Source organism: Phascolarctos cinereus, unplaced genomic scaffold (assembly GCF_003287225.1).
Source record: "Phascolarctos cinereus isolate Bilbo 61053 unplaced genomic scaffold, phaCin_HiC Scaffold_3;HRSCAF=262, whole genome shotgun sequence".
In the NCBI taxonomy this organism is placed as follows: domain Eukaryota; kingdom Metazoa; phylum Chordata; class Mammalia; order Diprotodontia; family Phascolarctidae; genus Phascolarctos; species Phascolarctos cinereus.
Window position 1 is genome coordinate 169,315,684 of NW_027555736.1, and position 26,637 is coordinate 169,342,320.

The window sequence follows — 26,637 nt, forward strand, 5'->3', positions numbered from 1 at the left end:
TGCAGGGCCTCCAGATTATCATTCTGAACAACATCATGGAGATTGTACTGGTAGAAGGTCTATGCAATTGTATTTAATGACTCCAGGACCTCACCTGAGAGTTATTCTGAAATTATTTTTATTAATTAACCCTTGATATGAACTTGCTTTCTTTTCATTTCCTTCTTGCTCTTAAGAGTAAAGTGTAGCCCAAAAAAATCTAATTAATTGCAGACTGCAATGTGTTAGGTTTGGGAAAATCAAGAATTTGCTTCAATACACTAGCTATCCCCCAGCCCTGAGTTCAAGGAAGATTGAATGTTTGATTTAAGGGTGAATCCATACTCAGCCAGTGACTTGATTATGGACACCAGCATCTCTTATTTGCCTCATTTGTCAATACAGCTGAGGAGTGTTTTACTAGCAAATGCTGGATTTGTATGACTTTGTAGCACTAAACTGAAAAAATTCCAGCTTGCTAATGGGAGACATTGGGGTGGGGAGGAAAAAGAAGGGCAAAAGGAAGGAGTAAAACATTTGAATCCTATATATGAGGGCTAATGGGAGCCCCCAGGTGTTCACTGATGGAGCCAGAAAGGATAAAGCTGTAGTGAAAACATAATGTGATTAATAAGGACACACAGCTAGTACCAATTATTCAGTCACTACCCTTGAAAAATTGAAATAAATAACAAAAGGCCTTTAAAATAAGAAACCTCAGAGATAATTTAACTTTTATATAGCACCTACTATATGCCAGTCACTGTGATAAGTCCTTTACATATATCTCATTTGATCCTCACAACAATCCTGTAAGCTGGGTACTATTATTATCCGCATTTTACAGTGGAAGAAAGTGAGGCTAACAGTGGTTAAGTGACTTGCCCAGAGTCACACAGCTAGTAAGTGCCTGAGGAGGATTTGAGCTTATTTCTTCCTGACTCTAGGCCCAACACTCTATCCACTGGGCCACCTAACTGGCCTGTACATTTCTGGCTTATCAAACAAAAAAGACTTGTCGAATAAGGGACACTAAAAGAAAGAGTGGAGTTCAGTGGCAAAATACCAATAAGAATATTTTAAGGACATTCCATCAGGCAGGGAATGAATCAAAACACATGACTATCAGGTCTATATGGAATATAGGTTCATTCTCCTGCTGTTGCTGCTGCTGCTGCTGCTGCTGCCCCACTTCTCCCTACTGGGACCAAGTTCTCACCATTTGAATCCCACAATCCAAGTCCCTAGACCCTAAGGAAGTTAATCTTCTAAACTGTGGGACTCACGCCCTAGGGCTGAACAATCTTGTTTGGTGACTGAGTGAGCTCCAAGCCAGGCTTTGCTTCACATCCCATTCAGCCACCTACTCAATCCATCTAGTCACCTACCCTACCATCACAGGTGTAAATCTTACCCAACTCCAGCACACATCCACTTTCCACCTCTTTCTATTCGCACAGTAATCAAATCAAAAGTACCTTGTTTCTGTAAAGGACAGCTCAAATGACTGCCCTGGAGAACAACTCAACAACTCAGACCAAAACTCCCTTCCCTGAGCACCTCTCCCTTCTATGTGTTGTATCTCCCTATTAGAATGTAATCTCCTTGAAGACAGGAACTACCTTAGTTTTTAGTACGGATTTGATTTTTTTCATCAATTCATTCACCTTCCCTATATGGTGTGATTGGAGATGCACTGAATATGTCCCTGTCTAAAACACTGCCCCCTCAAACTATCAAACCTCCATTAGGGATTCATTCCTTTGTATCCTGAAGGCTTTTTTCCCCAGATACTCTCATTAAAATGCACCTTGAGAGATAATTTGAGTTATCACCTAATATCTTGTTGTTGATAATATCAAGTGAGTTGAAAGCCAGCAAGATAAGCACCTGGGATGCCTGGGAGGGGCTAAAAAGGGAAGTGGGAGAGCACTGAAAACTAACTTTTTTCAGCTTCACTCTGTGTCACCAGTACTGGATGTAGGAAAGGGGGGAAGAAGTGAACATCTCATTAGTAACTGACATACCTGGGGAATTGGACAACACCCATAGCTTCCATAAGGCAGCAAGTTTCTTAGGGGTGGCAGCTCTTTTTGGTTTTTTAATCCAAAAAGAAGGCAAAAAAATGGCCCTTAATATAAACTACTCAATACATCCACAGTCAGGCGTTGCATTTTGCTGACAGGGAAAAAAATCTTTTCAAAATCTAATAGCCACCTACTGTAACTTTATATGTGAAGTCAATATGAGCTCCAGAATTTGAATAGTAAGCTTTCAGAAACCCTATACATAATATTTTTCATTACATTAAGTTGTATGTACAGAGAAATGGGGCTTTTTTCAGGGCTATGTAAGTGCAATCATACTTTTTGATGGAGTTTCAACAATGGAACTCGTTTATTACACCCTCGAGCCAACTCCATATCTGATGCCACACAGTAATGAGATTTTTAATACTTATTAACCTCATGTATTTTGCAAACTGATAAAATTGAAAAGAGGACTGTGTCTGTGGCATCACTGAGATTTTATTCAACCATTCTGTGTCTAATATCTTAGAGATATTATTTTAGCTTCCTTTTCTTTTAAAGCCTAAGGAAATAAAATTCAGAGTGACTCCTTTGATTTTAAAAATCCAGATCTCTAGGACCAAAAAAGTATCCTGCCATACTTCAAACCTAACTTCAAGTCTTTAGGCAAAGTGGGCCTTGTCTTGAAACTTACCCTCTTGAGGCTTCAGGAGTTGGAGACAGCAAGAAACATATGACCAATTTTTAGAATGTTTTACTTTTCAACCAGTATTTTCTCCCTTGTGTAGCCTGAGCCTCACCAGAGATCCCAGCATAAAGCAGAAAAATTCAGGACCTGAGACAGAATGGTGGCAGGGATTTGACATCTGCTAGAAGAGGATTCATTTATGCTTTTGCCACACCCATGATGGGAGGCCCAAAAGGGGGGAGGGGGGAGAGGTAGGGGGGAGGAGGAACTGAAATACATTTAATGATCCCTTTAGATTTTTCAGTCCTAAGTAAGAACAGTTTGGTTATTAAGACCTATGCTATTGATTTCTTCTACTAGAAACCTTGATACATGTGCCTGTGTATGTATCTGTTTACCTGAGACCTCATTGCTCAGATTTCCCTCCATGTTACCCTCATTTGCTGTTGAAAGAAGGTTGATCAGTCCTTTTGCTCTTCCCTTCCTTCCCCTTTGATAAAGTAATATTCACACTGCATGAACAGTGGTAAAAAGAAACAATTAGTGTGGCCCTTTGACTGAATCCAAACAAAGCATTCTGTGAAGTTTGGATTCAGTCAAAGGGCCAACCTTGAGGACCTAGAAGGCCACATGTGGCCACAGGTTCCCCATCCCTGAACTAGGTGATATATTGAATAAAGTACTAGACCTGGATTCAGGAAAATATGAGTTCAAACAATGCCTCTGATACTTACTAGCTGTGTGACCCTGGGCAAATCACTTACCCTCAGTTTCTTCATCCATAAATTGGGAATAATAATGGCACCTCTCTTATGAGAATAAAATGAGATAATATCTACATAATCACTTTGCACAGCTTACTCTATAAGTTCTAACTATTATTAATTATTGAAGTGGTAGACCCACTAGCTGGGGGCAGCTGCGTGGCACAGTGGATAGAGTGCCAGCCTTGAAGTCAGAAAGACCTGAGCTCAAGTCCAACATCAAACACTTACTAGTTATGTGACCCTGGGCAAGTTGCTTAACTCTGTTTGCCTCAGTTTCCACATCTGCAAAATGAGCTGGAGAATGAAATGGCAAACAACTCCAGTGTCTTTGCCAAGAAAACTTTGAAATGGAGTCACAAAGAGTCAAACACAACTGAAACAACTGAACAAAAAAAAACCACTATAGGTAAAAAGACAGGGAAAAGAGGCAGCATGAATTCCCCCCAGGTACATAGATATTATATTCCACCCATTATTTTCTGAACCTGACCAAGTTGAAGTGGGTGGTACAGGACAATAAGCAACCCCACCAAGTTGTACTTAGACAACATTATCCAATAATTAGCTCTCATGGGTTCAACTATTGCAGATGATTTCTATATCTACATATCCAACCCTTCTCCTCTCTCTCTCTGTCTCTGTCTCTCTGTCTCTCTCTTTCTGTCTCTCTCTCTCTCTCTCTCTCTCTCTCTCTCTCTCTCTCTCTCTCACACACACACACACACACACACACACACACACACACACACACATTAATGGATTCCCTGAGGTCTATCCACAGACTCCAAGTTTAGAACACCTGCTCTAGAAACTGACTAATGCAAAAGTTTACGTCCCTTAGAGTAAGAGGGTGGGGCAACACTTTCTAGCTGGAGTGAGAAACAGAAGAACAAGGAAGTTAGTGATGCTCCCTAAGATTGGTATTGGACTGGATTGACAGAATTGCTGGACAATTGTGACAGAAGTTCCTTGAGCATGAAGCTTGAAGGTGAAAAAGGCAGAAACTTGAATGGAAGCTAAGGTACATTTGTTCTCCTTTAGCTATTGATATTAAATTTGTGACAGCCAGGCAATACCACGTAGACATTAGCCTTTGTGGTACTTGAGTCATGCCCCATTTCAGTGCTGAGGTTGCCCACAAGCAAAAGCTGCCATGCTGATCTGAGATACCTCAAAGGAGCAGAAATCTTGACACCCTGAAAGAATAACCTTGTGTTCCTGTTCATCCATGCAACTGTGACCAGGAGACTCACCAAAGATTCTATATCACTCTCTAATCTAGCCTTGACTTAAATGATTATATTCTGCTCTCTTTCACAAGGAGATGAAAAGTCTAAAATAAGACCCTGGAATTCTGGGTTAGTTCTCCTCCTCAATCCCATGCTGCAGCTGGGAAATGTGAGACAGAATCCAACCTAAAAAGTTTTTCTGCCTTTCAGATGTACTGGGTCCAGAGAACAAACGGAACTTACAATCTATCTCACCTGCTTTATTAGATATACTGATCTAATTAAATTATGTATTTAAATCATGACCTTGAGTCAAGGTAATAAATGAAGGAATACAAACAGAGAGCATGGAAGAAGCATGACCAAGTAGATGGGAGCACAAAATGTGAAATTAAATGTGTCATACTCCTAGATAAGAAATGCCCTAGAGGAATGAGGTAGGGGCAGTGGGGTGGTGCTGGGCTTGATTGACAACAACCCCTGCCCATGGTTCTGAATGCTCAAAAAGGACCACACTACAGCTGTTACCACACATTCCTATTACATGCAGAACAAAGCATTTTTAAAAAATTTTAACAAGGTTTTTGAATGGAAATTTAAACTGCTTTTTTTATCACAAAGAGTCTTTCCATTTGACTTCCATTCCCTGCTGGGAACCCAAGCAGCGGGACTAGTGCTATGATCTCAATAGGAGCAATGCTAGGTTCTCAGTGGGGAGTTCCTGGGCATGATCTTGAAGGGGGTGGGGAGGACACTATCCATCTCCCAGGGTTTGATGTAAGTACCCATCTTTCCACCCTTGGATGCAAGCCAATAGCCTGATAGGCATATTAGAGGAAAGGATGATCACACTAAAAGGATTTCTTTGAACCTTCTTCTATTTGTTTTTCTTGCTATTCCCAACCAGCGGTCGCCATGCTGTTTGTGGCTGGTTTCTTTTCTTTTTTTACACTTCATCATTCTCACCTAGCTTTTGCTTTCTCAAACTCTTCATTCATTCATTCAAAAACAAAGGTTTCAGTGGCTTATGTAAAAGGACCTGTGCCAAGTACTAATAAAGATGAATGTTCATGTTCTCTGTTCTCAAGGAGATTACAACCTAGCAACCCATTCTTCCCATCTCCATTCAACTCCCATTGTTCAATAAGTTTTTCCCTAGTTTGCAAAAATCTTTATGGCTTATTGAATTCAATAGTGGATGATTGCAGTTGGAATTAGAAAATCTTGGTAATGAATAAGATGGAGGTGACAGGAAGAGAGCAGTAATGGAAAAGAAGAGAAAAAGGACTGAGATGATGGGAAAGGGAATGCATCCAGTCTTGGATTCTTTAGGACTTCCAATGCAGTTGGATGTGATTGCCATCCACTACACTGATCCACATTCCCTGTCCTACTGGTTGCTTGGGATAGCTCCACTCTCCCCACCTTTGCCAACATAGGTGCACTTCTTTACTCTGCGTCCTCTATACAAAATGCCCCAAAGTACTTCTCCATTTACCATCCCCGTAAGAATTGCTGCCATGTATATAGTACTTTACAAATTACAAAGCACTTTGAATGTATTATCTTATTTGATTTGCACAACAATTCTATGAAGTAAGGACATTATTTCATTTTGTTTGAGGAAACTAAGGCTCAAAAAAGTTTGATGATTTTGTAAATGTCACATAAATAGTAATTGGTAGAGCTAGAATTGCAATCCAGATCTCCTGGGGTCTTTTTTTTTTTCAATTATCAAGCATTCTCTTTTTTCCTCCCTCCCACCTACCCTCACCAGAAAAAGACAGACAGAGACAGAGAGAAATTTCTAAATCTTTTGTAAAGAATCTGTATATCACACAAACACAGTAAAGCTACACATTCCCACATAGGTCACATTCAAAACTACTCTTTTTTCATTCTCCCTATTAAATATTTTCAAATCATTTTTATTAAAATATACACTACTAGTTGGGCCAAATAACAAAAGGCTATTTTAAAATATATTTTCAGATCAATTTTACTCCAGATCTGACGTCATTACAAACAGTGAGAAAGATGTGACTATTTGTTTCAGGAGCTTGATATATAGCAAGGATGAGAGAAAAAGAGAGACACAGCTATACCCATTCATAGAAGATTACCTTTCCATTTCTGGTTGTGGGAGAGATGGCTGAAAGGAGAAAAAAGTCATTGAAGTTCCATGGAAGAGGTTTAGGAGTACCAGGCAAGAGGTTCAGGGCCAGTGTATTTCATGGTGGTTTGAAAGGTTAGCCTGAAAGTTTTAAGTGAAGCAACATGGAAGGAGACATAAAAGTTGCTGTGAGAGTCAGAAAGTATACTTGTAGGTGATAAGAGAGCAAGTGGATACTGAGAAAGAATATGGTTTTGGTGAGAGGTACCAGGGAAAGGCAGTCAACGTGTGCCAATTTAGAAGCTGAGGAGACCACAGAGCTCAAAACATTTTGGAGTGGCCTGAAAGAAAGACCGAAGTAAGAACAGAGGCTATACAAGGGGGAAGGTCTGTGATGTGGGTGACAGTGTCCCTCAACCTCAGAATATATATGACAGGGGCAGCTAGGTGGTGCAGTGGACAGAACACCAGCCCTGAAGTCAGGAGGACCTGAGTTCAAATCCGGCCTCAGACCAAATACTTGACACTTACTAGCTGTGTGACCCTGGACAAGTCACTTAACCCCAATTGCAAAAAAAAAAAGAATATATACGACGATACAGACCAAGCAATGATGAGAAGCGGCAAGATCATACTCTAACACAGGCAGTATCTGAATCAGGGACTTCAGAATTCCCCTACTGTATTGCTGATTTGGAAGGAAAAGAGGCTGTAAGCAGCCTAAGACAATGGTGCCATACTCAAATAGAAACAGGGCCCACTAAGCCATCCCTGCAGCCATAGCATGACTTTTGTTGTTGTTCAGTTATTTCAGTCATGTATGACTCCATTTGGGGTTTTCTTGGCAAAGATACTGGAATGGTTTGCCATTTCCTTCCCCAGCTCGTTTTGCAGATGAAGGAACTGAGGCAAATGAGGTTAAATGACTTGCCAAGAGTCACACAGCTAGTAAATGTTTGTGTCCCAATTTGAACTCAGGAAGAGGAGTCTTCCTGATGCCAGGCCTGGCCCTCTATTCACTGCACCTCCTCACTATCCCTACATAGTGACTTAGAAAACTACATATTAACATTATCTTTGTTCTGTTGTATTTTTATTTATATTAATAATGCTTTCTGATTACATTTTAATCTGGTTTGGGCAGTACTTGGGAGTGTTGTGGGCCCCCAACTGCATGTAACACCTCTGGCCTAAGGCATTGGATAACCTGACATTTTTCTCTTGGTGTTTTATTTCAATGATGAATCGAACATTTCAAAAGACCTGCAAGTTCATTGGTGTGAAGTATTCCCTTCAGTGGTGCAAATGGAGGATCAAATGAAATGACCCGTGCACAGTGCTTCACAAACCTTAAAGCATTATAGTAATGCTAGCTACTATTAAGTTACAAGCCCTTCATGTCAAAATAGATGATTTCATGAGCTGCTATGATTTTTTAAAAAATCTCTTAGTATCCAATTTTCTAGTCATGGCCCTCTCTGAACTTAGCAAGGGTGAACTAATTTGGAGAAGAAATTAAAATAGAAGAAGAAAAAGAAGAATCTTTCACCAGGCCCATATTCAAAGACTTCCTCAATTGACAGGACTTACCAGAACTTATCTCCTGCTAGCTTATCCTCCAATAATCCAGGGTCATCTCTACTCTGCCATGAAGCATTGAAGGAAGAAAGCGGTTTTTAAGTAAATGTGAAAAGTCATCCCATAAGTTGCAAAACAACTTTTATTTTTCCCTTCACTTACATTAGCTATGGTTTCAGTTCACAGTATTTTTACTTTAAACATATATAGTTAGTATTTATATAGACCTTTGGCAGAGAAGTGGCACAGTGGAATATGTTAGACTTGGAATGGGGAAGGAACTGAGTCCTGCCTGAAACAATAGCAACTTCATCCTGGGCATGTCATTTAACCTCTGTCTGCCTCATTTTCTGCAAAATGGGGGTAACAGTAGCACTTACCTCCCAAGGTTGTATGCAAAATATCTTGTAAATGCTTTTGTAATTTTATTGGAAGCATAGAATTATCTTTTCAAATTTGATATTATGATATGTGTGTGTGTGTGTGTGTGTGTGTGTGTGTGTGTGTGTGTGATTTCAGGATCACTAGAATTAATGGTAGAGATATCTATGATAGAAATAAGAGTTATGGAATAATAATCATTGTATTTGAGTTTTTTCTCCACATATTTCTTCTTTACTATCTGGGAGGTGATTGGGATCCTATTTTTACCTACTTTTGTATGACTCAAGTGTGAAATGGCATTCCTAAACCCCTCTAATCTAAGCAGATTCTGTCTTGAGGATTCTTGGTAGCAACTGACCCCTTTGTTTTATAACCTTTACCCTGAATCTCTATCTGGGAAAAAAAATTATCACAATCTGAATCAGTTTAGCCTATCCACAGATATACTCAATTATATTCATGCAAAGAACACAAAGGCTTCCGAGATATGATATTTGTTTAGGATATTACTGAATATAAAGTTGATTCAAAGCATGAAGCATATACAGGACATTAGGTGCTCGTATCCCAGCTTCCCTTACCAAATGCAACTGGCATTAGTGATCAATCATTAAATCTGATAAGAATTGCTTCTAGACCAGTTAGGAACCACAATGGATAGGGGTTTGGACTTACATTCAGAAGATCTGAGTTTAAATATGGCCTCAGACACTTTTTATTTGTGTGATCCTGGACAAATCACTTAACATCTGACTTAGTTTCCTCATCTATAAAATGGGGCTAATGATAGCATCTACCTCCTGGGGTAGCTGTGGAGATAAAATGAGATAATATTTGTAAAGTGCTTTACAAATCTTAAATCTCCATATAAATGGTAGTGATTATTATTCTCTGTACAGTTTAGTCTTGTTCCCTTAGAACTCATTCTACCTGTAGGAGAAATCTAGGAATAGTTCCAACAGTCTGAGGACACTGATAGTTCTGGTCTCATGGCTAGTATACGTTCTTCACCCCCAAGGGGTAATAGATTTATAACTGAAAGGGACCTTCGAGGTCATCTAGTCTAACCACCTCATGTACAAATAAGGAAATAGTGTCCTAGAGACATCACGTCTTGCCCAAGTCACACAGAGAATAACAAAGAAAAGTTGAAACTCAGATCCTCTGACTCCAAAGCCTGGAGTCTGTCTATTGGGTCATGCTGCTTCCTTGTTCAGTAATGTTGCCCTATGCTCTTCCGCTCACTGACTTCCTGAATACGGTGAGATCATCAGTACAGACCTAAACTTACAAGTAGTTCATAGCAGTAGGCACATTTCCATAAGCTGTTGAAAAGTGGCAGGGCCCCTAAGGACCTCACATAAACCCTGGGGTGATGCACTTAAATTAATAAAAGCCCTACCATAGAGATGAAGCCTACCTTCTTTTTATTTTCTTTAGCCAGGGGATTAATAAAGTGTCCACTATGCAGATCCAGCACTGATAACTACTGATTGCCCAGCAAATGGTCCAGTGTGTCCTGATCCACCGTACTTTTTGTATTTAAGGTCCAGTAGCCCCTACACATCTACACTTTTGAGTCTTTTTCTACATCACTATTATGGCTGAGGTATATGTACTTTGAAACTTGATAGTGAACCTGTATCAAACTGTTGGCATTCTCGAGGAAGGGGGAGGGAGATGAGGGAGAGAGAGAATTTGGAACTCAAAATTTTAAAAAATGAATGATAATGTTTTTGTTTACAATTAATTGAGGAAAAAATAAAATAAAAAATTAAATGTAGAAAGAAACTTGATGATGCTGTTGACTAATAGCTTCTTCAGATGATTCCTTAGGTCCTCCCTTTTGTTTTGTTTTGAGAGGTTTTGTCTTTTTTTTGTGAGGCAATTGGGCTTAAGTGACTTGCCCAGAGTCACACAGTAAGTGTTATGTGTCTGAGGCTGGATTTGAACTCAGGTCCTCCTGATTCCAGGGCCGGTGTTCTATCCACTATGCCACCTAACTGCCCCATTTTGTCTCTTTTTTATTTTTAGTTTTCAATATTCACTTTTATAAGATTTTGAGCTTTAAATATTCTCCTTTCCCAAGACAGCATGCAATCTGATATAGGCTATACATGTACAATCATATTAAACATATTTCCATATTAGTGTTGTGAAAGAATAATCAGAGCAAAAGGGAAAAAGCATGAGAAAGAAAAAACAAACAAAAAGAAAATAGTATGCTTCCATCTGCATTCAAACTCCACAGTTCTTTCTCTGGATATGGATAGCACTTTCCATCATGAGTCTTTTGGAATTGTCTTAGATCATTGTATTGCTGAGAAGAGCTAAGTCTATCAAAGTTAGTCATCACTCAAAGTGACTGTTACTGTGTACAATGTCCTTCTGGTTCTGCTCACTTCACTCAGCATCAGACCATACAAGTCTTTCCAGGTTTTTCTGAAGTCATCCTGTTCATCATTTCTTATAGCACAATAATATTGCATTACATTCATATACCACAACTTGTTCAGCCATTCCCAGCTGACGGGCATCCCCTCAATTTCCAATTCTTTGCCACCACAGAAAGAGCTGCTATAAATATTTGTGTACATGTGGGTCCTTTTCCCTTTTTTATGATCTCTTTGGGATATAGTAGGTCTCCCATTTTAGAGACACCAGTTTTCCATGACCACCCTTGACAAGGTCAAGATCATTAAGCTGAATTGTGTGACTTACCCCTTGGTCACATATAATACTGATACAGGGAAAAACGCAATCTTCATCCTGAGTTTTTTTAGCTAACCATTATTAATATCGATGTTTATATTGTTAATAATAACTAACTACTTATTATATGACAAGAACTATGCTAAGCACTGAAAATGCAAACAAATTAAATGTGCAGTTTCTGCCTTCAAAGAATTCACATTGTATTGGGACAGACTTCATGCTCAAACTTTATATGTTGAAGATATATACTGTGTAACAGAAAGTAACCGCAAAGGAAAGACACTAGGGTGTGGTGGGAGTAAGGAAAGGGGCTAGGAAAGGCTTCTTATAGGAAGTGGGATCTTTCCAGTTCCTAGTACCTGGCTTCTCCAATTCATACTATAGAGAGTTACCAAAATAATCTTTTTTTGCAGGCAATCAGGGTTAAGTGACTTGCCCAGGTTCACACAGCTATTAAGTGTTTGAGGCTAGATTTCAACTCATTTTTTTTTCTTTTCCAAAATAATCTTTTCTAAGTACAAGCCTAGCCATCGCTAGGCTTTTTTTTTTTAAGTCCTCTGTTCAAGGACTTTCACTGGCTAACTATTGCCTCTAGGATAAAATACTAGCTCTTTAGCTTGGAATTTTAAATCCTTCACAGTCTGACTCCAGCCTGCCTTTCTGGACTAATTTCATATTACTATCTTTACCAAGATATGATCTAAATATGGGTAGTACTCCTTCAATGCACAGAAGCCTAATCACTCCATACATTGGAGAGGTATCGATACTCTAGGTGTTCTTCATAAAATTGCTAGAATACAATTATCCCTGGAACCCCATTGTCTATCACAGGACAGTCTTGAATCCTCACTGTTATTGTTACCTAGGATTTTATGCATCCATATATACTAAGACAAGTTCAATATGTCAGGACCCAATTTCTTAGGGGCAGAGAGTAGCCATAACCTCTGATTTCATCCCTCTTTCTAAATACCAATCCAGTGGACTTTAGATTTTGCTAGAACAATCCTAGGTTCTCACCTCAAGTGCACCCAGACTGCTACTGTCCACCTTGTCCACAATTGTAGCAAAATATCACTAAATCTCTTAGGGAGTACTCTTTAGGTACTATTTTCAAAGATTGATAAGCACACATGACTTCTAAACCTGAACTTTCTCTTCCCTATGAGAGAAGCAACTGGTTAACAATGTAGCAGACAGGAAGGCTGGCTCAATCTTAATTGGTGAGGTTTGTCTAGGCCAGATCAGCCTTTCTTTTGGTTTTGATGGACCATTTCTAAGATCATCTGAGGCCACGCAGGACCCATTTTTCTAAAGCCATTGGGTATTTTCTCTAGATAGATAGATAGATAGATAGATAGATAGATAGATAGATAGATAGATAGACAGACAGATAGATAGATAGATATAGATAGATACACATATATACATATATGTATATATACATACATGTACATATATAATCTCTATGTGTGTACATGTGCATGGTGTGTGTGAATATACATATACATACATGCATGCATACATACATCAGAACCCATTCTGGATGGTTAGGTAATGGGAAGTCCCACTACCACTAGGCGCATCTTTATCTCTTATCTCCTCTCTTAGGCTAGGTTACTTAACTATTCACAAGGTTGGAAGGAGCCAAGAGTCAAAAATTCCATTCTTTCTGGTAAGCTGGAGAACCAACAAGCTTTACTATCTTTTTTGTTTTCTAAGGTCCTCAAAACCTTATCATCTGCCTCTATGCCCTGAAATCCCCTCACACTATCATCTAATCTACTTATGCAAGAAGAACCTCTGGGCTTTGCCATCTACACCATCCTTGTACGACCTTTCTATCCGCCCTGCAGCTGTACTTTTTTTCTGAAGTGTGGTAGACTGCAATTAGAGTGTGAATTCCTTAACAACAGTAGGGAATTTCTTTTTTTTTAATTCATTTTGAACTTAAATACACAAAGACAATAAAAAGATCATTTCCATGTACACAGTACAACCTAAAAAGAGGATTCACTATAAAATCATGAATTTATATTTCACACAGTTTATTTTTTTAAAAAACTAAAGAAGTACTACTTGTCATTTTCATAGCTATTCTGCTTTTTCTACTTCCTTCTACATTTTCTTTTATTCTCTGCTGTGCACTTTTTATATTTTTTTCTTCCCTCTCCCTCTACCCTAGAGATGGCTATCATTAGACACAAATACATATATGTATGTAAAAACATACTATAAATACTTCTATTTTATCAGTTCTTTCTCTGGAGGTAGACAGCATCTTCTTTCATAGGTCCTTTGTAGTAAATTCAGGTATTTATAATATTCAAAATGACTTAGTTTCCCAAAGTTGTTCTTAAAATAATACTGCTCTTACTGTGTACAACATTCTCTTGGTTCTGCTTATTTCTCTCATCATTATGTCATGCAAGTGTTTCCATGTTTTTCTAAAGTCAAGTGGCTGGGATTTTCTTGAATGTTCTGTCTATATTCCCACCTCTTACCTCAGTGCTTGGTATAAGAGTAAGTACTTACTGTTGTTTGTCCTTTGCTTTTGAGAGGACCAATGACATTCTGGGATGATGTCTTAACTTGCATGTGAATTGGATTTAAGTGAGGCAGAACTGTGCAAAGCCATCAGACTCACTCTCTCTTCTGGTCGTCAAAGTCCAGTGGCAGGACAAAAGTTAAGACAACTGGTGGTGGCCCAGAATGCAGTGGATGACCTTGGAATCTTCCATGTCTGACTAATCTCTAAGTGCCTGCTTCAGCTGTCTTCATGGTTGTTGGAACAAATTGTTCTCATCTACCCATTCCACCAGGGGAAGTCTTCATATGCTTGAAGTAGACATCCCCCTAACTCACCGATGGGTTCGAGGTCTGTCACTTCCTCTCAACCTGGTTTAGCCTGACTTCTGAGACAGTTTTATCAGGGTGTGGCCACTGTGTATGCCACAGCTTTTTGGGAGCCAAGGGTGAAATGGGGTGGTCAGGGAGGGCTAGCACCTCTGGTGTGAGAGCTTGATAAGCCCTTCTCAGGGCTGCTCATCCTCCTCTGATGTTCAACTGTCACCCAATTCTCTCACCTGTGGCTCAAGTACTCATTAAATGCTGTTTCATCCATTCTTCAGTTCCTCCAGCATTCCATACTATATGCAGAAAAAAAGGAGAAGTTCCAGAAGCCTGAACACATTGTGATTGCAAATGTGCATTCTTATGCACTGGCTACTGGGACTGTGGGCTCCTGTTCCAACTTCTATATGCTGCCACCACAAACTCCAATCCTACTGCCCCAAGGCAACAAGGTCCTCCCTGCCCCCAGATCAGAAATACAATGAAAAAACTTCACTCTATCCTTCTGTCTCTTCCTCTTCTTTACTTCTTCTTCCCAGCCACACCTATTTGTCCAGAAACACCTGATCTGTGTTTTCTCCCATGTTACTTTAACCCATAGCATTCTAGGAAAGTCAGCTTTTCCCTCATTACTCAAGCCATGTCTACTACAACATACTATACATGTGTATCCCACCTTGCTCCTCCTCCAAGGAATAGGAAGTAGGGGAAAGATAGGAAGGGTTCTTACAGCTCTCTTCTCCATTTTTATTTCTTTTTTTTCCCCTTAGTAGAAACAAGAAGAGAGATAAATTAGGAATACTGACAGAATACCCACAAGCCCATCACATAATTAGAAAGTTCCCTAGTGGGCTGAGAGGGAACCTGGTATTGTAGATTGGACCAAGGAGTTCAAGCCAAAGCGTTCCTATCTCCCAGATTATGCCCTGCAACTGGAACTGTCAAATTAGTATATCAAAAGGTGTATCTTGGACAGGTCATAAGGACATAAGATCATAGATTTAGAAGCAGAAGAGACCTTATAACCATCCAGTCTAACTCTCTCATTTTATAGATGTCTAACTAGGGCCCAGAGAAGTCGCCCAAAGTCACACCTAGGGAGTAAATTAACAGTGTCAGGATTTGAACCCACATCCTTTGAACTCCACATCAGATTGATTTACATTTGGTAAATTATACAGTGCTGTCAGTGATCCCATACTTCTCATCGCTATGGAAGTCCACATCTTTGACAATGTTCTCCCAGGGATGCCATATGGCTGTGAATCATGGAACACCATGATATTAGAACAATTACAATTACAAATAACCCAAAGGATAATGGAAAGACTCGTGGTGGGTGTAAATGGGCTTAAGTAAGCTACTAGCAAATGTCTTATATGCAAGAAGCAGTGAAAAAAAAACCATTATCAAGAATGACTAGAAAAGGGGATGAGTTATTCATGGAGTGCAAATTGGAGACAACAGATGGGCATACTGAGTGGTGCACTGATACTTCTGACATGAAAAAAAGGAAGGTTTCTAACATATTATCTAGGTCTTATATAGATGGTATGGGGAGGGAGGGGGCGAATGGGAACAAGAATCACATAGGATAAATAGGAATGGAAGGTTGGGATCAGCGTCCATAGAGAGATTACCCAGACATATTAAATCATGTCTCCTTCAAAGTAACACTACTGAGATATTGGCAATAGCATCCCCACGTGGACTTTGGAGCACGCCCAGATAGTCTGTAACTGGTTTCAGTTTACTAATTCTGCGGTGAAGAGATGGATTTTTTACTAGCTGCTGAGCCAAAACTGAGTGATCATCCAAAAGGCATCATCAGCACAAAGCAGGACTCATATTTTCCTGCCTGTTTCAAGTATTTTGAATGAGAAACATGCTGTAAGTCTCAGGAGAGGTAGAACCCTCAAGTCCTCTCCTACCCAGGACCAACATGTAGTCCATGAACCCAGGCCAATTTTTTTGTTTGTTTTTTATTTGTTTTTCATCTCTTTGTATTTGTACTTTCCTGATTTAGGTGAAGGAATATTAAAGACAGGGCAGCTAAGTGGTGCAGTAGACAGGGAACCAAGCCTAGAGTCGGGAAGATTTACGTTCAAATCCAGCTTCAAACACTTACTGGTTGTGTGACCCTGAGCAAATCACTTAACCCCTATTTGTCTCAGTTCTTCATCTGAGGATGGAGAAGGAAATGGCGAACCCTTCCAGTATCTTTGCCAAGAAAATCCACGGACGACATCCATGGAGTCACATAGAGTCAGACACTACTGAATGACTGAACAACAATATGATGATGGCTATAACCCTGTGGAATTCAAAATGTCAGAATAACAAGTGTCAGAAGTTTTGGAGCTTGAGTTGATACTAAGATTTGCTAGAAAATAGACAGTAAGAAGCAAAACCATGAGCAACCTATTTGACTCAGCATAGATCAAAGGCAGCCAAGAAGTAGCTACCATATTTATCTGCTGGTTATGTGGAATTTGGAAGTGAACTTGGTGGATAAATGTTATGCAGAAACTGTTTCATGTTTGAAGCCACTTTCCCCAGAGATCAAGACAGCATAGGGGGAAAGAGCAGTACCCCAGGTGTTTGGAGGGGAAATTGTTTGTATATTCTGTGCTTAAATCTTCTCAGTAAATATGCCTTTGTAAAAGCTAATTGATAGTCTGGTTAAATGAAACTAAGGCACTAATCTTTGGCAGTTAACATTGGGCAGAACATACTGAAATGGGGGCTTTAACCAATAGCATTAGAGAAAGATACTTCTAGCCCCTTATGGAGGATATGTAGGTAGCCTTGCATTGGAAAGCTGACTAGTCCATCCGAGTGGGAGTTGGGATAAGTGTCCTCAAGAGCTTATGAGATCCCTACTAGCATTGCCTGTGGCATGATACTTGCCTGTGCAAAGCTCTCAGGGTAAATGAGTTCATGAACAGAGCTTTTCATAACCCCTAGAGAATGGAATTGGCCATAAATTCAGAGATTACTAGGCAGAATATTCATTTCCTTTAGGGTATTTTGGAATCAGTATTGGAAAATGCTCCTTGTACCTTACCTAGGTCCAAAGAATTGTTTGGTATTTTTTTTCTCTTCACCTGGCTATAGTGAGCTGCAGTTGTACAGCCAGGCCAATAAAACTTGAGAGAGCACATTAAAATCAGAAATGCTGTGCACTTTGCTAACGGCAAAATCTTGAGAACGTGAGGCATAAACTGACCGTGGAAATGAAAAACAAGCAAATTTGGCTTAATTGCAAATAATGGCTTTGCAGCCTTGTAATTGGGAGGGGGTAGAGGAGATGGGGCTACACTTTAGAACCAAAGCAATCATGAAATATCCCCACATTAGCGCTCTGCACAAACATCAAACATGTGGCCAGAAAAGAAGAAAAAAAAACATTCAGAAACCCTGAAAAAGATAATGGGATTTCTCTTAATTTGGTCTGCTAGGGATGTATTAAGTAGGGCAGCAGTCTCCATGTGGAGTTGATGTTGTTTATATTTTGGTTTCTAATTAGCATAGTCATTCTGCAGTCTTCTAGCTGACTTCCCATTCCATATAAATCTCATTTGGCCTTGAGGAAGGTTATTAGAGCATCCACAATGAGCGCAAATGAAGAGGACTGTCTGCCAAACAGCATGAAGGCCTAATACGTCGAGGGCACACACCCAGGCCTGAATCCAGGTTGGTGCCTGACAAAGCTGGCAAACAAGAGTCACTGTGGATAACAAATCAATGTTTCTCAACACCTCCCCCCCGCCAATTCTCCTACCTCCCAATGTTGCCCTGGCCAAGGCAATTTCATAATAAAAAAGGTGTGATATTGAAGGGATGTGAAAGCTATAAAGAAAAGATTTAAAATTGATTTTGAAAGTTTCTAAACTAGGCCATAGAATGGATGGCTTGTATTGAAGTCACTGCTTAGTCTCTCTCCTAAAACTCCTTATAAGAGAGTGACATTTCAATTTTCCCCGGCTTTGGGAAGCTTGATTTTACAGCTCTACAACTCAGTCTTCACGAAGCACCTTCTAGCAGTGATAATAAAGTATACTGAGTGGGGATATGGACAACATTGATAAAGAGGCACTAATCCTTATCCTCTGTGAAAAATCGTCTGAAGGCAGATTCCAACCCAAGGAAAATAAGAAAAAGAAGAAGAGGAAGAATGCTAAACATGACTAGCACTGACCTATTTCTCAACAAGCAATTGGGAGCTCAAGCACATTTTTTGACTAATATTTTGTTCATAAAAAAGGGCAGGAGACTTAAGGGGAAAAAAATTGTGAAAGAACATTAAGTCTCCAAAGTCTAGTTTTATGGTGCATCTAGGGAGAAAAGATGAAGTAAAAAGTCATTTTAAGGAGCTTTGGGGGATCTAACTGCATTGATCCCACAGATCTTTTGTAAGATCTGCCTTTGCAGTTGGAGATTTCCTTTTTACATTGTTGGGAGCAGAAGCATTGGAAAGAGGTCTGCAATGCTGTTCATAAAGTTCTATCAAAGCTCAGATGAGCATAATTTGCAGCCAAACTGCCCCCTACTGTGAAGAACAGAATGCTAATGATCTGAGAATCTGGTCCAGCCCAGAACAGCTAAGAATTACAACTCCCCCAACAACACACTGAAAATTCCCTAGGATTAAACTTTACTAAAAAAAAAAAAAGGACAATAATTTTTCATATTCAATTTGAATGCATTAGTCAATTGGTTAACCAACAACATTTACTAAAAGCCAAGTAGGTAGAGAGTCAGAGGTAGATACCATAGATATCAGCCTCCCTATCTCCAGTTCCACCCCTATCTAGTCCATCCTGTCATAATTATAACCCTCTTAATACAAAGTTATGCCACTCCTCTGCTCATGAAGCTGCAGGGACTCCCCCATTGCCTGTAAAATAAAAATACAAACTCCTTAGCCTGCCCTTTCAGTCTCCCCACTGACTCCACCGCCCCATTTCAAATTACTCCCCCTCAGGAGGTCTACTCTATAGCCAAGCTGGGCTACTAGGTATTCTCCCATCCTCTCTGGCCGTCTTCTGCATCTATGACATTATGTAGGCCATCCTCCATGCCTGAAATCCGTTCTTTACTTCTTTGTCTATGTGTTAGAATGTAAAATCCTTAAAAACAGAGATTATTTCATTATTTGTATTTGTAGCCCCCATGCCTAGTACAGTGCCTGGTAGATAGTACGTGTTTGGTAAATATTGTCGATTGATTGAAATCCACCTCTCTCTTCAAGGCCAAGGTCAGGTGCCACCATGGTCACTAAGCTTTCTCTGATTCCCTGCCTCAATCTCCTTTGTCAGATTTTCCTAAGACACATTACCTGGATCTCTCCTTTTACTCATCACGTTCTACCCTATGTAATACTTGTTTACACACATGCCATATCTCTCCCCAGTGCAGTTTTCATCCCAAAAGCTCCTTGCGGACAAAGACTGAGTCATTTTTTCATCTGATTCTTAGGGGCTTTTACAGTATCTGGCATATGGTAAACACAGTGTTTGTTGGATTCAAATTAATTCAATAGAGTTAATGTGCATAGATTTCTTGAATAAAGGAATAATCAGGATGAAAGTTCCCTGAGATGCAGAGAACTGTGCTTTTTAATATAGTTAAAGCAGGAGGGGAAAGATTATGTTTAGGACAAGTTAGAGGCCTTCAGTACCATTATCAACCATTTTTGAAAGTAAGTTGATGTTTCAGTTAGTTTATAGGACCCTAAATAGTTTTTTTGGACTTGGGCAGGGTCTACTTGGCCATTCATAGATCAGCAAACTATCTGCAAATAGGCAGGTTTCTGAACAAATATTGTCAGAAAACACTACAGTGTGCCATGTAGTCATAGATTTCTCCTTGTTTATATTCTAAAGATCTCATACTCCAAGATTTTGAGAGTCTTGAAAGCTTATATAAAGACAATAATCATATTCCTCTGATGTTGTGAGTTAAGATATTATATCACCCCAGGTGTGTTCTAATTTTGTATCTATGAATAAACAATTATTTGCTGACATCATAAATGTCATTTTAATATATGTAAGGCTCTTGATAACAGTGTTTAATCACCAATAATAATAATTTGTTCTATTGGATTAACATAGTATTATTGCTAACCCTGCAACTGGTTAGAAATTTCTCATACACTCAAGTTAACAAAGTACTAAACCTACATGGGCAGCTAGGTGGTACAATGGATAGAGTGCTAGACCTGGAGTCAGGAAGACTCATCTTCCTGAATTCAAATCCAGCCTCAGACACTTCTTAGCTGTGTGACCCTGGACAAGTCACTTAACCCTCAGTTTCCTCATCTGTAAAATGAGCTGGAGAAGGAAATGACAAATCACTCCATTATCGTTGTTTTGTTAAATTTGTGGAATAAAACAAGCATTTCTAATACTTAGTCTTATTTTAAAAAAAAAAATATTATTTAAAAAAAAACAATATCATTTTAAGAATGACTTTGACTAGCTGTGTGACTCCGGGCAAGTCACTTAACCCCAACTGCCTCACAAAAAAAAAAATTACTTTGAGCAAATAAGTCATTTTGACTATTATAAACACCTAAATTAACTATAAAGGACACATGAAGAAGAAGCTATCTTCATCCAAAGAGATAATTTATAAATATAAGTATGTATAGAATAATTTTACACATATATGTATGTATGTATGTATACCTATTTGTGTCTATTATTTTTGCCAAGAAAACCCTAAATGGGGTCACCAAGAGTTAGACATCACTGAAATAACTGAACAACAAAAACCTGCATGGTTAAAGATACCAAATAGAACACACTGAATCTCAGAAATTGATGTATAAGGTGATTTTTGCCCTCCCAACCCAGAAAGATGAAGGAGGAATTTGCTTGCTCTGGTTCACCAGTGGTGGCATTACATGAACATCAGTCATTTTACTGAGTCACCATGTCAACCACTTCTCAGACCTGAGGTATAACAAGGAAAGCATCACATAGCAGACAAAGTCCTGGATGAGGGGTCAAGAGACATCAATGATAATTCTGGATTGTCACTAACCACAGGTGCAAACCTGAACATAGCACTTAATCCCTGTGGGCCTCAGATCCTTTAAAAAGTAAAATAAGAAGCTTATGATAAAATATAAGGTCCTTGAGGGAAGAAATTATTTCATTTTTGTCTTTGTATCTGCAGCACATAGCACAGAGACTGACCTGTACTCGCTGATTAATAAGTGTTGTTTATTTGGTTGGCTGGAAAGCTGGTTGATTGATTGATTGACTTAGATAATCTCTTGAGGTTCCTTTCAGCCTCACAGTTCTATGACTTGGCCAGTTTCAACGTTTGTTTGGCACAGTCATTTAGGTCCAGCACACCCTATGCCAAAGTCTTCCTCTAACACTAGATTTCCTTTTAATCATACTGTCTCTAAGATATCTTTTTTTAAAAAATCCGTTTTCAGCATCCAGATACAGATCCAACATAAGACATGGGATTTTGCATCTCGTTTAAATAATGACTGGCAGTGGGACTAAATTGAAATATTTGAGGCTCAGTTTACAACTATGTCATTAGCTAGGATCATAAATACGATATACTCTAAGTATTTGTTATACCAATCATTCTGGTAAGGCAGCATTTGCTCTTCATGCTTCATAACTGAACTTTCAGTCAGTTAACTTCCTGAAAAAAAAAATTCACAAAAACTTAGAGACTTGATTGAATGGCTCTTGGCTCCCTATAAACCTGGTGTTATCTTGCATGCCTGAGTGGTTTATTCTTTCCTTGTACTTTTTTGTCACGCTGGTATTGGTTAACTGGGCTGTGCACTCACAGAAACCTTCCAGCTGACGTGGTTTAGACCATGACCGATCCACTCACTTGAGTCCCTGGTGGAACATTACAAAGGGCTAGAGACAGAATAATTTGCTGGGTTCCTCAAGGGCTAGAATTGAAAAGATAAATTATAGCTACAGAGATTGTGCCTAATCACAGAGAAAACCATTTCTCAGGATGGCCCATTTAAAAAACCCACCTGTCACCTCTGACCCTGGAGAGGAGACAATGTGGAAATTAAAGGCAAATGAAGAAAGTAGAAATTGATGGATAAAGATGTCACATGAGGGAGAACACCCATCTCAAGTCTCAGTTTGACCTTGGCAAGCTTCATAGAATAAGCTAAATAGAATGTGTTTAGCCCAATTTTTCTTAGATAACCTAAAACATATAGGAGAATAGGGTTGGTTAGGGACATCTTTGTGTTCTAATATCAATAAATCATATCACTGGACCATAAGAGTATACTAGGGGTTATTAATGACTTTCCATCCTAGTTATTTCACAGTGACCTCATTTCCCACCATGTACTCATGGGCTTGGCCTAAGCTGCTTTACCTTAGTGGGTTAGAACAGATGAGAGCTGTCTACAGCTCCCAAGGACTCATGGAAGATTTTCCTCAGTCACCCTAAAATACAGGAAGCACCAATCGACCTTCTTTAATTGGCTGACTCAGGATTCTAGAAATTCATATTGAGTGACCCCATCTTAAATATATTCCCAATATACTTATCGCCCTGGGATGTGCCAGGGTGTCTACATTTGTCCAAAATGGTGGGAAAAGACTACCACTTGACTTCAATCATTCCTTTTTGATTCGAAATCACAATAGGCCTTCTACCACATTATAGCCTAGGGTAGGTAATAGCTAATTATGTATGATAGTGTATTACATTATACTTAAAACAAGGTTAAATAGTAAGTTCTAAGATATAAATTCTACATCCACACAAGTGATATCTACATATACATGTGTTTGGTAAAACTCAGTATTAAAGAAAAAGACAAGTAAAATCAATAACCAAACAAGATCAAATCATTAACTAAGAAAATTCAGCAAATCAGAAAGCATTAAGTAGTGACTATGCAAAAATAAAGACAGTCTTTGCTGTTAAGAATCTTACATTCTAATGGAGGAAGACAACATTTAAAAAGCATATGGAAAGTAGAGATGGAGGAGGGACTTGTGGCTACATGGTGGCAAAGTCTTTAGGGTCAAGCAGAGCCAGGAGAAGAATGAAGGATGCTATCCTGGGCTCAATCTCAAAATAGAGGTTTGGAGAGGAATTCACCAGTTGGAGGAGGGGATCACAGGGTTAGTGGGATGTTCCAGGGTAAGAAGGCCACAGATACTAAGGAAACAGTCAAATTAAGAAAGCAGCTGAGGTATGGTGGAAAAGTCCAGAGAATCAGAAATAGACCTGGAAGATGAATGAAGGAGGACTGTCCCGAGCCCTTCTTCAAGGTTTTTGGGAGGAATTCACCAAAGAGAGATGGGAGCTTCAAGGATGATTCAAGATGAGGAGGCCACATGCACAGAGGGATGTTCCAGAGTAAGAAGACAGTTGAGATATAGAATTAAATCCAGAGAGTCAGGAGAGGAATAAGGAAGAGTTGGTGGCAAGACAGTATGATGATTACTACTTTTAAATATTTGAAAAGTTGTCTCAGGAAAGAGAAAATAGACATTCTGTTTGGCCCCTGAGGGCAGAACAAGACCAAAGAGTAGAAGTGATAAGGAGATAGAAAGCTCAATTAAAAGAGGAAATTACTAACAAGTCTTTAAGCAGAGGTTGAATGTCCACTTGTCTATGTTTTAGCAGGCGGGATTTGGGGTATGGGTTGGACTACATAACTGACCACTAGAGTCTCATTCCATTTCTGAAATTCTGTGATTCTGTAATAACCAGAACTGTCAAAAATAAAATGGATTGGCTTGCCTATGGAGCTAGTGAGTCCCCTGCCATTGGGAGTGTTCAAACATAGGATGAATCAAAGTATTCACTACAGGTAATGACTAGGTTGGACAACATCTAAATCTCCTTTCAATTCTGCAAGCCTGTGATTGCTTACTGCCAAACAACCTGATGGAATGAGATTCTTCCTTTTTAACCAATTATTTCAGCATCATATGCAACATAATTTTCTAATTTTATGTCTATTTCTTTACATAATCCATGCAACCTTAAGTGAATCATTTATTTAACCTCTTCCGGAGCTTCAGTTTCTTCATCTGTAAAATAAGGAGGTTCTACTAAATAACTTTTAAAGACCCTTCAAACTCTAACATTGCATTCCATTTCACTCTGTTATGTTCTATTCTATTCCACCCTGCCCTATCTCATGCCATGCTAATCTTTTCTATTCTATTCCATTTCATCCCATCCCATCCCATGTCATGCCATGCCATTGCTTTCTGTTCTATTCTTTCTGCTTTATTATTTCCAGGAGTACTTATTATCTCTAAAAATTACATATATATACATATATATGTATGTATATGTGTATGTATGTATGTATGTATGTATACACACACACATATTCCTCTTTTTGGCATTTAAAGTTCTTCAAAAGCTGGCCTCCACCTTCCTTTCTAGTCCTTTTACACATTACTCCCCCTTCACATGCTCCAAAAACTGACTTTCTTTTTGTTCCTCATATACAACAGTCTATTTCCCATTTCTGTGACTTTGCATTGGTTGTCCCATATGCCTACAATACTCCCCTTCCTCACTCTAGTTCATAATACAGTGCCTGGAATAACGTAGACATTTCATCAAAGCTTGTTGACTTGACCTGATGAATCTCTGTCTTAAAATTCAACAAATTCTACATAAAGCCTTTCATATCCACCAAAATTTTAGTGTCCCACCTTGCATCCCCATTTGTAAATATTCTCCATAAGCCTATACGTGGTTATGTTGTCTACCCCATAGAAAATCAGCTCCTTGAGCTGTTTCCCCTTGTCATTGTAAAATTCAGTGCCTAGCACAGTACCTGATATGCAACAGGCACTTAATAACAGTTGTTCAATTGATTGACTTTATTCCCATCACCTAATAAAATGTCAGATGTGCTCACAGCCATAGAGGACAAGGTGGTTCAACAGAGCCCATACTGCCAACACACTCAACATGGCCAACACGAAAAGTTTTTGTTTGGCTATAACCTGCAGAGCTACATTTAGTAGTTATTTTTAAAGACTCTTTGTTTCCCTCAAATTAACATACAGATGAGTCCCAGTGGAAAATATAACTGAAGAAGCTACTGCTGCAGGAATTCCTTCAGTTTCTTCCTTTTCTAAAAATCCTACTCAAGAATCTACTCAAGAAGATTCACAGACATGAAAGAATCTTCTTTGATGTTTTATTCCCTCTCAGGCCACTTTCTGTAATTTTGATCAAATAAAATTATAAAATCAATGTCACAGAGATGCAAGAGACCTCAAGAGAACATCTGGTTTAGTCCCCTGATTTCAAGCAAGTGCCAATCCACACCATCAAGGGCAGACAGTTTATTATCTTCTTGGAGATCTCCTAGGATAAAGGTTCCCTACCTTCCCTAAACAGCTCATTCCAGTACTTTATCACCTGAAGGTCAAAAAATGTTTCCTCTGGGTCAATAAAATCCTTTTTATTCAGTATTTTTATGGATTTAAATAACAACTGATAGGAATCTGAATACAAAGAAGAAAAAGAGTTTCAAGAAAACAATCTGGCAGACTTAATCCATGGTTGCATGTGGAGGGCAAAGAAAAAGGAGCAGTTAAAGAGAGACTCCAATGCTTAAAGCTTAGAAAATGAGAAAAGTGATGATACATCAAATGCTAGGCACAATTCTGAGGAAAGAGAAGTATTTTTAACTCTCAATTACTTCCCATATCAAATGAGAAATTGAATGAAAGAGTGAGTGAATGAATGAATGAATAACACCAGAAAGGTAGTTTTAGAAAGCCGACTAATGAGCTAATTTTCCCTACTCAACAGACCCAGATCATCCTACCCAGCAGTGCTATTTCATTCCATTGGGTTCTCACAGTATTTTGCGTGTACTTGATTTAGCTCCAAATTCCCTGGGAACATGCATCCTTAGCTTCACTGTGGCCATTTTCCATCTTGCTGAGGTAAGCACAAGCTTTCTCAACTTCCACATCTTTCTTGGAGCACTGCGATCAGATCAGTACTACCATTGTCTTTGAAAGGGCACATGAATGAAATGCCTTATAGTTTTACTCACCATCCCTGAGATTTCCAAGAACATGTTACCCTGTCCACCCCTCTCCTAAAGGTATTGTTTCTTTCTATTACAATTATAAGTTCTTTGAGAGCAAACGTCTGTCTCTTTTATATATTTGTGTACCCAGACCTTAGTATGGTACGTGCTACATAGTAAGTGTTTAATAAATGATTTTTCATTCATTGGTCCATTCATTCACTCACTCTGTCTTGTGACACATCTTATTCTGTC